Genomic DNA, 12589 nt, shown 5'->3' with positions numbered 1-12589 from the left:
TATCCTTGCAGGTCATAGGGGGGATGGTGTCTTTATCTAGTGGTTATTTTGGACATGTCAACAAGACAGAGAATTTTCAGGGTCAACCATTATATTCCTCTTTAATAAAATCTTTACTCTGTTTAGGAATATTTGCTGATAAAATCTTAAATTAAGTAAATTAAATACACATCTGCTGTTTTATTCTCTTATTTATCCACAGGATAGTCAGACCAAGCACTTCTCTGCGTGTCTTATTTCCATCTCCCAGCATTAAACAACAGACAAATAGTGGTGTTTAATAGCACAATCAAGAAACTGTTACCTTCAGGTATTATAAAAATTCTACATATATCCAAAATGACTTAAGAGAAATTTGACTTTGCAATTTGATGACTTGAAATTGGCCCCTGTCTCTTTAAGAAGCTCCAACTCTTTCAATTAAATTGCTCCTCCTTTTACAAATAATTCTTAGGAGTGTCGGACTGTGAAGGCATTTGAATGATGAGCTTAGCAGACTCGCATGGCATTATGGAGCAGGAGGTTCAAGGTGTTTTTTTGGGTAAACATTGAACTATTTATTTACTTGTTTATTTATTTTCTTTATTTAACCAGGTAAAACACCACTGAGATCCAGATCTCATTTTCAAGAGTGACCTGGGCAGAATTCTGCAACACAACAACAACCTGGTACACAAAAGTAAAATAATTGAAAACATATGCACAAGTTTAAAACAAATTGCAAAATAGCTTAAAAGCAATGGCACTGGTTAATAGGATCAAGTTTCATGTTTTTGTAATAATTTGTGGCAGTCATTAGGGGGTTCCCCTAATGACTGCCACAAGAGATTCAAGGATTCCTCAAACACTCTTGAAAGAATCAAAGCAACATTCCAGCTATGTCTTTGATGAGGAAATGACATGATAATTAAAATCTCAAAGTTGATTTTACATAAGTTTTAAAGCAGAAGCCTTAGTTTAATGTCCGAAGTCAGCATGGTAAACAAACTGAGAGGGGAAGCTTAGGCTTATATAGAACCTCACACAGCTGAACTGTGCCTCTGTTGCTTGCACACACACACACACACACACACACACACACACACACACACACACTTATCAAAGAGTGTCTCAAAGAACTCTCCAAAGTTCAATCCCTAAAAATCCATTATATCCATTAAAAATGTCTTCTTTAATCACTGGGTCAAAATAAAAATGATTGTGCTGTGGATTTCTGTGAAAATGTGCATTATTTTTTATTTTTTTTTATTTTTTGTAAATCTTTCAAGTACATGAAACATTTTTTGTTTTAGAAAAGGCTTAGATATAAAAAATACGTTATTTCCACTCCCTTTTGCTGTTCTTTAATGAAGCTCCTTCCATGCATAAACCTTTGTACTTCTGGTGGACATCTGCCTCTAGAGCTGTTGCTATGGTGAGGCAACGTGGCATAAATTGTGAAGTGATACTACATTTTTGCGAAAAGCATGTAGAAAAACAATAGCCCTGCAAACTTTGCTTTTTCCCTCTATCAGTCATGATGGTGTGAATCTGATAGGTAAAACATTAAGACCATAATGGACTGATATCTGTGACGTGTTTGTGATGTGATCCTTCAAGCATTTATTTCTTACATGATTAGGCCTGTCACGATAACAAATTATACCTAGGATTTCTGTCGGCTTATGTGTGATCTCTCAGGTTTTGAAAATGGGCCGACAATCGGCCGACAGCTCTTAAGATCGTGTAGTGTGTGCTGGACATTACACTGAGGATATGAGGAAGGGAGTGTCAGTGGAGGTCAGTGGAGGACACCGGAGTTGAGCCTTTTTTCATTCAGTGTCATCAACAGAAAGGGAAACAGGCCGGAAGAGACGGTAAAGCCGATAATTAAAATGACATCATAGTTTCAATTTATCGCACATTAATTGATTTATCGTTTATCTCGACAGACCTATACATGATCTTACAGTGTGATACTTATTACTTTGAAGGTTTTTTAATATTTAACCAGTATCAGTTCTTTATGATTTCTCAAAAAACAGTGTGTCACATCTGCCATCCATTGCACCATTTCTTTTGGCTGGATTTATGTAAGATTTTGAAGTATTTGGGATTAATTTTTTCTCTACTGTGTAGAGCTAAAAAATGCATAGATTGTCTTCTATATGAACTAGAAAATAATATTTTGATCTCCTGTATAAGTCTAAGATCCCCTTGGAGGAAGGTTTTAAGACTTATCATAATGGGATGCCCACATGCATGATTGTTTGTAGTACATCAATGGAAACCTCCAGGACACATGTTACTCTGATGACACACACACACACACACACATTTAAAAAACAAATAATGAATATGATGAAAGCCTGTTAATGGGATTTTCAGTGCCACCGTTGAACAAAGCAGTGGAGCTTTAACTTCTTTATTAGAACCACAGTACTCCAATTATACTGTCCTATTATGCTGTTCTCTAAAATTAAAGAGATCTTTGGAAATGAGAGCAATATTAAAAAACAAAATCTGACTCATGACAGCACTTTACAGATGCTGATCTCCTACATCTTTTTTCTCAGTTCCAGGTAAATGTTTGCTGTGAAATGCTCCTGTTTCAAACTGCTGCAATGAGTTATTTGGAAAGGAATATAAATGCTATGCTGTCTTACAGCACTGCCATGTGTCCATGATCAGTTACTACAATTGTTTCTGTCAGAGCTCAACAGCACCTCCATCAGGTTAAGAGCATTCTTATTTCCTTGCTCCTCATTGCTGCATGATAGTGATTCGCCCTGCAGGCAAAGCAAGATGTTAATTAATCTTACTTGTGGCAACTGACAGTGCAGCAATGCATGTTTGTTTGCGCATTTTTATCTTCCCCACCGGCAGATGTTATGGATAAATGGCTGACTGGCGAGCTTTTAAATGATGTTCAATGTCAGCTGTTGCCATGAGAGCAAACCTGCAGATGAGGCAGTGTGACTTACAGGGAGAAACGTCAGCCTCCTCACAGAGATGCTGAGTTCAGAAGTGACGTGAACAACACTAACTCACGCTCCAACCACATCTACCTCACACCCTTTATCTATTTGCTTATCCATTTGGATCTAACACATTCATCAGCGCTGCTTGCTCACAAAAATGTCAAAATGATATTAATAGTGTTGTTTTTTGTTTGTTTTTTTTTAAGAATATTGCATGGACTTAATCTTCCCAAGGAATCTGATTGTTGTTTCGATTGGTGTTTTAATGGCCCCTGGCATGTATGAGAGGTTGTGAGAGTCACAGGCATGAAATCTCTACCACGACAATCCGTTTTTCAGTCGTTGCTTTCTGCTGATTTCCAAATGTAAATTGGTTTATGTACTTATAAGGAGGCTTCCAGTTTAATGATGATGTTTGTGTGTGGGACTGCCAGTAATAATGTAAGATGAAAAAAAAAGCAAGAAAAATATGAGCAGAAAGAGTGAGTCATATGTATATAATCCTCTAAAGATAGATGCAAGACTCACTGTACAGCACCAGACAAGGCGACGCTGTCATTTAACGTCATGCTCTGCTGTCTTTTTGTGAGTGAGGTGCTAGGGATGTTCATCGTGCGTTAATCTGTGTGGGATATAGTTGTATCCTTTGAACCAATAAAATCAGATAATGCGTTCTTTGTGCTGAAGAAAAATCCAACTGAGGATTGTTCTCCTTGTTGAACAAAAAGACATATAATTAGTCACGGCAATTGAGAGAGTTTAAAAACTGTATTGCAAGTTTTAAGCCATAATTTGTCTGTCTAGATCAAGACCAATCTGTATAAACAAAGAAATACTTTTAAAGATGATTCATCGGTCTACAGAGGATTTTTGTGCCTCTGGTTAGACTAAGATGTTCGGTATGTCGCCTCGGTCTGTTGCCCCTGGATACGAGTGGTTTCTAAATGTGAACAGCCTTTTAACAACGCCAAAGATATATAGTCGTTGCTCTGGCTGTCGCACAGAGGTATTGATTTCAGTGTCTGAGTCTTCTTAATGCAGTGTTACGTGATGTTTAGCAAATATCTTGTTACGTTTGCTGGGGAGATTATATGGTTGGGTTTGTTTGTCTGTTTCTTAGCTGGATTACTGAAAGGAAAAATGTTGATAAAAATAGCTAGAGTTTAAGTTTAAAGTTATCCTCTTTTATTTTAGATTTGAATTTAGAAGTTTTTATAGTTGTTCTTGAACGGCTTTCAAAGTAATTCATAAAACGTGGTACGATTGCTTTTTATTATATTACAATAATTTTCTACTAAAGAATTTCAAAATATAAAGAACGTCATAACTTTCTGCTGTTCTACGCTTCGCAGAGCAACATCAGAGGAATGTCAAACTAACAGATGTTAGCAAATTAATCAGTTACCTGTAGATATGCTGTTCATAACTTGCAACTGTTTAAATCAATAATACCATTCTACAAATGATTGGTGGTGCTCTTTTCCACACCGTTTCTGCAGAGCAAATTTTTCAGAGCCTCTGTAAGCTGGAGAGAAGTGGAACAGTTTATTTTGGCATCTCATTATAAGGACTATAAAATGTAGGAATTGTAACCTGCCAGGGTCAGTCAGGTTTTTGCTTGCACGTGTTTGTGAGTTTGAACTTGAAACGCATTTTAATCACATCTCCCTTTTTCAGAGATTAACTTTATATAGTCAGTTACCGTAATCCAGTAACTTTGTCGTGTCGAAACTTTACACTTACAATTTTTTAGCAAATACTTGCTAAAGTAAGGAAGCGAAAAGACTATCAGAGGTACTTGTTTTTGTTGATGTACACATTTTCCCCTTAAATTCAGGTGGACTTGTTTAATGTTACAGAACAATGATCCAAATCATAACAAAAGGTTCACAAGAAAGAACACAAAATATTATTTTAAGAACTAAGACAAAGTTTAGACCTAGAGCTGACAGAAATGGTGTGGCCTGACGAAAAATTGGACCAGTTATTGTAAATGCTTGACAGCAGTTGTTGCTGTTTCTGGCCATCATTCAGATATGGCTCAACACTAAGTCACATTTGTATATATTGTACAAATAACTGGATATTTATAAGGAGCTCAAGTGAAGTATATACATGTTTGCTACATTGCTGCAAAGCAGAAATTTTGAGTAAGACATCATCATAGATATTCATTGTGGTATCAGTTTATCAAGCAATAATCAATATTTTGCCAGTGATCACAATTTTTGAAGGTGTGTGACAAGGTTTTGCAGAGTTCATTCATTTTTGGTGCTCCTAACACTACAGACTTGTTTTTTTATTTTTTTTTATTTTTTTACACTATTTAGACAAAACCTATCAACAACATGCTGTCTTCAATGATGGGCTTCTTACTTACTTTTCAGCTTGTTTTGCATTAGACATAATCATCTCTCACATTTGTCTTGTATTTCATTTATCTTACTTTTAACATCTGCAAAAGTCTTTTTAGAAGCATTCAAACATGTGCTTTGCCTGTGCTACTTCATAAGAAAGCTGTATACTGAATGTAGCTTCCTGTAGACATAAAGCTGCATTATTGAATGGGGAAATAGAGAGGAACTTTGGTGTGTTGAAGCAGTCCATCTGGTTGCCTCAGCGGGATTCTGGGAAGCGCTTTTATCCAGCGTGACATTTTCTAACCCAAATCATGTTTTATGCATACCCTCAGATGGCCACTGTGCAGTGTCATGCAGGGATTTATGTTGATACAAGAACCATGAGAGTGTATTTGTATTTGCATGCATTTGTAGATGTGAGGCAGCAAGTCAGTCACTTTCTGAAGTTTGTTGTTCAGCAATGAATTCAAGCATAATTACGTTTAAGATGCACAATTGTCTGCAAAACATCTAATTGGATCAGTGGAATAACGAAAGAGAAAATGTGATTTAACATTTAATTAAAACACAGAACAGTGAGGTCATTCTTTCCTTTTTTTTTCAAGAATAAATCCACACCCTTTTCTATCACTGAAGCTGTAAGATTTAATTTTCACTTCTAACCCAGAACACTGTGTTTCTACTTGCCTGGGGAATTTACAGCTCTGCTTAAAATAAAGATGCCCCCGCATTCTTCAAACTTACCGGGAACTTAATTTTTACATCATACTGTCGAAATCAAATATTTACATATACTGCATTAAAAAGACACTTAACCTTTTATTGTGTCAGGCAGTGAGGAAAGATGGCAATGCATCTTTTTTATACAATGTATATGGACATCAGGTCAGCTCAATTTGATGTAGACAAATTGTGACTAAACTTTCTCCAGTAGACTGACGAAGCTTGATTGCACAGTCTTATCACAGTTTTCCAGGTTTCTGTTAATTTTACAAAGATAGGAGGGAACAAAAGCTCCTTTGCTTTTTGCAGTTCTTTTTTTTATCTGTTTTCTTCAGTGAGCGCTCCAATGTTTGCGCATTGTATATTTCATCTGCCAATCATGCACTCAAGTGAAAATCCTTGAAGGCTTTTGTACAGGAAATCCTTTAAATTCAAATATGTTTTCTTCAGTTAGCTTGTGGGGAATAGTTTTAGTCTATACAATTTGTTGTAACTCAATAAACTTGATAAAACCATTTTTACTTGCAATCTACATAGCTGTTGATTGTAAACTGTTATGTATAACAATTTCTGGAACTGGGTATTTGGTGAAATGAAGAGGGCACACAGAAACCTCGTACTTCTGTGCAACATTAAGTTGCACTTATTCACAAGATGTTGCACCATCTGATATCCACTGTGGGCAAATTCCTCTTCTGTTGCTCAGCTGTTTTATGTCTGTGCATAATTTAACAGGTGAGCCTTATTAAATGGCATCCATCTTCTAAGTCCTGATGCATGCAGGCTTCTCTTTACTTCCACTAACCTGATCCCTTGGCTTCGCTCCAGGCTGAAGGGTAGCAGCTCTTGTGAGTGATGTGACGTAATGTGGCTCCAGTCTGTGACTCACTCTTTCAGTCCTAATGGGCGCACCCAAAACCTTGTTGTTTAGACCTAAGCATATATTCTTTTTTTTCTTTTCATGTATTTTTATTATTTGCCAGTAGGCAAATAATAACTTTGCCTACTGGCAAATTTATTATTACGCATTATAGAATTGACATTCTATAATGCTTTTTGTCATTATAGAATGACAAAAAGCAAAAAAGGGCATTGATCTTCAAAATAATTAACCAGATAATAGAATAATAGGTTCCTGCCATTGCTTTGCATGGCAGGCCACAATAACAGTGATAGAAATCAAATAACCAAACAAAAATAGCAAATGTTTAAACAAACAAACAAAGAAGTAGGAATACATTAAAAACGATATATTCAAAACAAAAACAAAACACAGAACATAGTCAATTTGTGTCACAGCAAAAATTAAATTGATTAATATGTAAATTAGGATATACTTTTGTCTTTTATTCTTGCGAGTTATTTTCTAATTTGAATTATTTTTCTGTTCTCTAGTTAATTAATCTAGCGTTACAGATATTTTAGAAAAAAACTGGAGAAAGGCATATTTCCCCTGACTAGGTTTGAAATGGCAAATATGTAAATAATCATGCAAATTATTCCACAATTACCTATGGATAAATATATGTTCTATTGCAGGGGTTTTCAAAGTATGAAAGGGTGAGCCCCCCTCCAAGGAGCACAATGCCTGCTGACTCCCCTCTTTCAGTCCTAACTGTGACATGAGCTCCATGTCACAGTTCAGTTGCAAAAACTCCCACCTTCAGCCCCGATTATAGTTACTTTGAAAAAGTATCTTTAATCGGACTACTGATTACTCCTTGAAAACGTAACTTAGTTATATTACTGACTACTTGATTTGGAAAGTAACTAAGTTACATTAAAAGTAACTTTTTAGTTACTTTCAGCAGCTGCTAACAACAACGCTCTGCCTCCTGTGAAAATGACATTGATCTTTGCTAATACTTAATTGTAAGCTATTTTATAATGGCAACATCAACAATGTGTCTCCACTGATAAGGTTGAACTGAAGAGGAGATTGTACAAAAAACAGTACAAAAAATAAAAAACGTGAGTAATTTGTGTGGTCCACTGTTGTCTGGAAAACTCTAAGAAGGATTTTAAAGCCCCGCTCCACATGCGCACCCCACAGTACCAACTTTTTCCTAAATCCACAGAGTTGATCGTGTGCGTAAAAGACGTTTCTCTCACATCGGTAGACGGCAAACAGATAGCTTTTCCGGTTTACTTTTTCCCTGACTAGGTTTGAAATGCGCCTCCCTAAAGTGCTCTGCAAATTATTCCACAACTTTGAAAATATGTTCTATTGTGTGAAACAGAAATATATTAACAAAGAAAATATATCAAAGAATTTTACGCAATACTGTGCAACTGCCTTGTTTCTTTATATCAGACTATGTAAATTAATCTGTGAAGGAAGTAGCAATCAGTAGTTCCAGGTTTTGTGAAGGTTTAGAAACATTTGTTTCTCCTTACAGTGCCATTCTAGTACATGACCATTTTCAGAGAAAGTTTTTTTTCCTGTCTTTTTTTTAACCCATTCATTTCTGAGATGTGACTCAGTAGTGAATCGTATTCTGAAAAGGTCTGCCAACCTTCAGAGCTAAACCAGGATTCTCTACACATAAGAGGCAATATTGAAAAAAGTATTTTCAGAAAGAAAAAAAGTTGTTCAAGCCAACCTGGCCCTGTGTGAAAAAGATGGCAGCAACAACTGCCATCAAACAACCGTATTAACTAGCAAGTTAATACAATTGTATTAACTGGAAGACAATTTTGATTGTCTTTCAGTTTTATTTTATATAAGTCGGGAATTTTATTGTATCATTTCCAATCCCTTACTTATTTTTCTTCAGACATTCTGATCTTGTGGATGTACTTTGGATCTTCATAATGGTAGATGCCATTTTGGGTTCTTTTGTGACCTTCTAGCTTAGTTGTTGAAGAATATTTGGAGTAATTGTGATATGTCTGACATTCTTGGGAAGGATCTCCGAGGTTCCATGTTCTCTTCATTTGTGAATAATTACTCAAACTGTGGTTCACTGGAATCCCAAAGACTTAAAAATTGCTTAATAACCATTTCCAAAACAATAGACGTGTATTCCTCATTTTTAAATTTATTTATGTCATTACATAGGGCGTTGCTTTTTTTTTTTTTTTTTTTAGATCTTTTAGCCTACTCTATGTCTGTCATCTCAACAGTCTTGAGTGGGTTAACCCTTCGGAGTCTTGGGTCTAAATGGAAGTCTTTTAAATGCATGACGTCATGCCCGCCACAGGGCGGGCGTAGACCTCAAAAGGTGGTTCTGACCTTTGTAGCCGACCAGCTCATCACCCTCCAGCCCGTACGCAGGCTCATCACTGTCTTGGACCAGACCTATAACAGTGGTGTCATCTGCAGGATTTAGAAATTTCACAAATGGGTCCCCCGAGGTTTAGTGATTTGTGGGAGAATAGCAACTGGGAGATAACACACCCCAAGGGGGCGTTGGCTCTGATGGTCCTTGTGGAGGAGCAGACGCCCAACAGCTGGACCTGCTGTTGCTTATCAGTCAGAAGGCTGGTGATCCACTGACAGATGATGTTGAGCACAGTTTGCTGTGTTAGCTTTTGTTGGAGGATGCCTGGGTTGATGGTGTTTAAAGCCATAGACTGGATCCTTGCAAAGTATAACTAGTACACTCAAACGTACAGAGAACAACTGCCGTATTTAACTAGGAATACAAAATGTTCTGAATGCTGGAAACAGGCTATCTGTTTGTAGCAGCTTGTGAATATGTAGCCATAGCAGGTTTTTTCCCCCCATTGAGTATAATGGATAAAATGTACTTATTAGTACTGAAAAAGTCCCTCATCAGTTGGTACATCTGCTGTTTCACTCATGAGGTTGTTTTATTATTAACGCTGTGTGCTTTGCAGCTGTGTTTCAGTCATTCTAACTGAGACAGGCAGACATAAGCCAGATATCCATTTTGACATCAGTGTGTCTTTTATGCCAGGTCCATCATTATAATTAATGGTCCTGCTGGCCTCTTGTTACCAAACAGTAAAATGCCTCTGGGAAAACAGGGGACAAATTGTGGGCCTGGAAAAATTTAATTTGTCAAGAAGATCTTATCGTTCTGTTGTTTCATGCTGGTTGCTAGGCCAGGGACAGAAAGAAAAGAAGAAAGAAAAGATGGAGTCACTAAGTAAGTTAGTTGGTCTTCCACCCACATACAATTCTCTCACGACTCCAGCCAAACTTCAAAGACCTTCCTTTGGCATTAAAGGGGAGCTGAGCTTATACTGGTTCTCCAAACAAAGGGCTCAAGTTTTTATCTTCTTCTGTTTTTACATCAAAAGCTACTAGAGACAAATGTAACACGAGCACGCGTGTTCTTGGCAGCATATACAGTGGTATGAAAAAGCGTTTCCTCTTAATTTTATATTTATTTTTTATGTTTACCACACTACAGTGATTCAGAATATCAAACCAACTTAAATATTTGTCAAAGACAACACAAGTAGACACAAAATGCAGTTTTTAAATGAAGGTATCTATTATAAAGGGAGAAAAAAAAAATCCAAACCTACCTGGCACTGTGTGAAAACGTGATTGCTCCGGGGCTGCGCCTGTTGAAACCTAACTGTGGTTTATCACACCTGAATTCAACGTCTCTAGTCACTCAGAGAAAGTGATGTGATAACGGTCACACCTGTTCTCTGAAGATCTGATTTATAGTCACCAGTCTGAAGTATAGTTCAATCCAAAATCTTAGATAAGATGTAGCTCTAAAGTAATCTTTCAATTTTTCCAACCTTCTGACTGGAAGTAATATTAAAATTTTGAAGTGGCTTGGTCATTGTCTTGACTTGAATTTTTAAGATTAGTGTGAGGATGGATATACTCAAAAACATTTAGCAAGGAAACGTCAAAATATCAAGAGAAACATGCAAAAAACTGTAAATCATGGAAAGATTTTTTCATGGGAAATTGTGAAGGGTAGGTCTACATAATTTTATCAATTCTACAATATTTATTAATATTTTTTCCTCAGAAAGTATTGATTTTTCATCCATACATTAAATCTTACTTTGAGTTTTATGTCAAATCCACAAGAATTAAATGACAGCTATCATACATGACATTTTTACCCAGTTGCACATGTACATTAAAAATGACATGCAATGAAACAACCAGTTACCATTAATTAAATCATGAAATGAAATGGATAAATTACATAATTTAATATACTTGAATGGGACAAAAAAGGTTCCTTTTCTGCATAACCAAATACGCAAAGCCACACAATTAACATTTAAACAAAGCAAATGTATAACATATTTATAACAAAAACAATGTTTTTTTTTTACACCAGTAATTCAATTAGTTCAATTCAAATCTATGGAACAGTGAAAAAATGTCCCCAAAATCACTCTGTCCCTCTAAAATCTTTCAGAAAATCTTAAAAATTTACAGAATTGTATTGTTTGCTGAATATTGTGATATGTGTCGTATCAAGATGAGAATACCACATATCGTATTGTATCTTGAGATTAGTGTATTGCTACAGTCTTAGTAAAGGGTGTAAATGTTTTTTAACTTGTTATACATGTTTTGTGTTTTTTAATCTTCCAAACAGCGGTTGATGGATTAAAGGTATGAAATATAAGCAAATAGCTTGAGGATAAATTGGTTTAAATTTTTTTGAAGAGCCACAAAAAATTTCTTGAAAGCCAGATTGAACATTGACTTTGACCGGAAATACACTGTTTGAGAGTTTTAAAGGGTTGCAAACAAACAAAAAAGAAGTGAAGTTTCTAGTCTCATGTTGCTGTTACTTTTTGTGGTGGTGGACTGAGGATGCTTAACAGGATGTAGTGTATAAAAAAATGGATGAATTCTGACTACTCACTGGAGTGAATGAGACCTTTCGCAATTACTCTGTGAGCTCATTTCTTTTTACACTGCCCTGTTTCTTTTTTTTTTTATCTTATTTGAAATAGCCTCTTTTAAGACCACACAATTTGAAAGTGCTTAATGTGCTTGTGCTGAACAAATTTATAGTTTTAATGTCTGGTTCACCTCCTCTATTTTAACCTAAAAGCCAGTCAAAAACTGTAACTTAAGAAAAAGGATGGAAAGCAAAATTATGGAAAAATGGCATCTTTCTGAAAGAAAGAGAGTCGAGTTGCCAAGATAAAAACCATAGATATATAAATTTGACTGGATTAGTGACCATGTTACACCGCCTCTGCTCAGTTTCCCTGACATTACCAGCTGTGGTTTTGGTCTAAAAACATGCACAGTCATTGACCTTAAAATCTGCATCTCCTAAAGCTCAATTTTTTTTAGAGCTCTCTTGTAGAACATGCATAAAAAGCCAATGTTGTACCAAAATTTAATCTCCTTCAATATCTAATCCCCCTTTTCAGCCCTTGTATTAATGAAAACCTATTACAAAACATCAAAAATCATTCAGCTGTCTGCTTATGTTTTTGAGAAGGCCACAGCTTTATCCAGTGTTGGTGATTGGCAACCTTTTAGGTAAGACCCTACCAAACATGCACAAGCTCTTTTGCCAGAAAAAAATGAAATAAAATAATAAAAAAGGCCCCAAAACATTTATGTCACCACTT

The sequence above is a fragment of the Gambusia affinis genome, linkage group LG02, assembly GCF_019740435.1.
Source record: "Gambusia affinis linkage group LG02, SWU_Gaff_1.0, whole genome shotgun sequence".
In the NCBI taxonomy this organism is placed as follows: Eukaryota; Metazoa; Chordata; class Actinopteri; order Cyprinodontiformes; family Poeciliidae; genus Gambusia; species Gambusia affinis.
Note: the sequence above shows the minus strand (reverse complement) of the source record.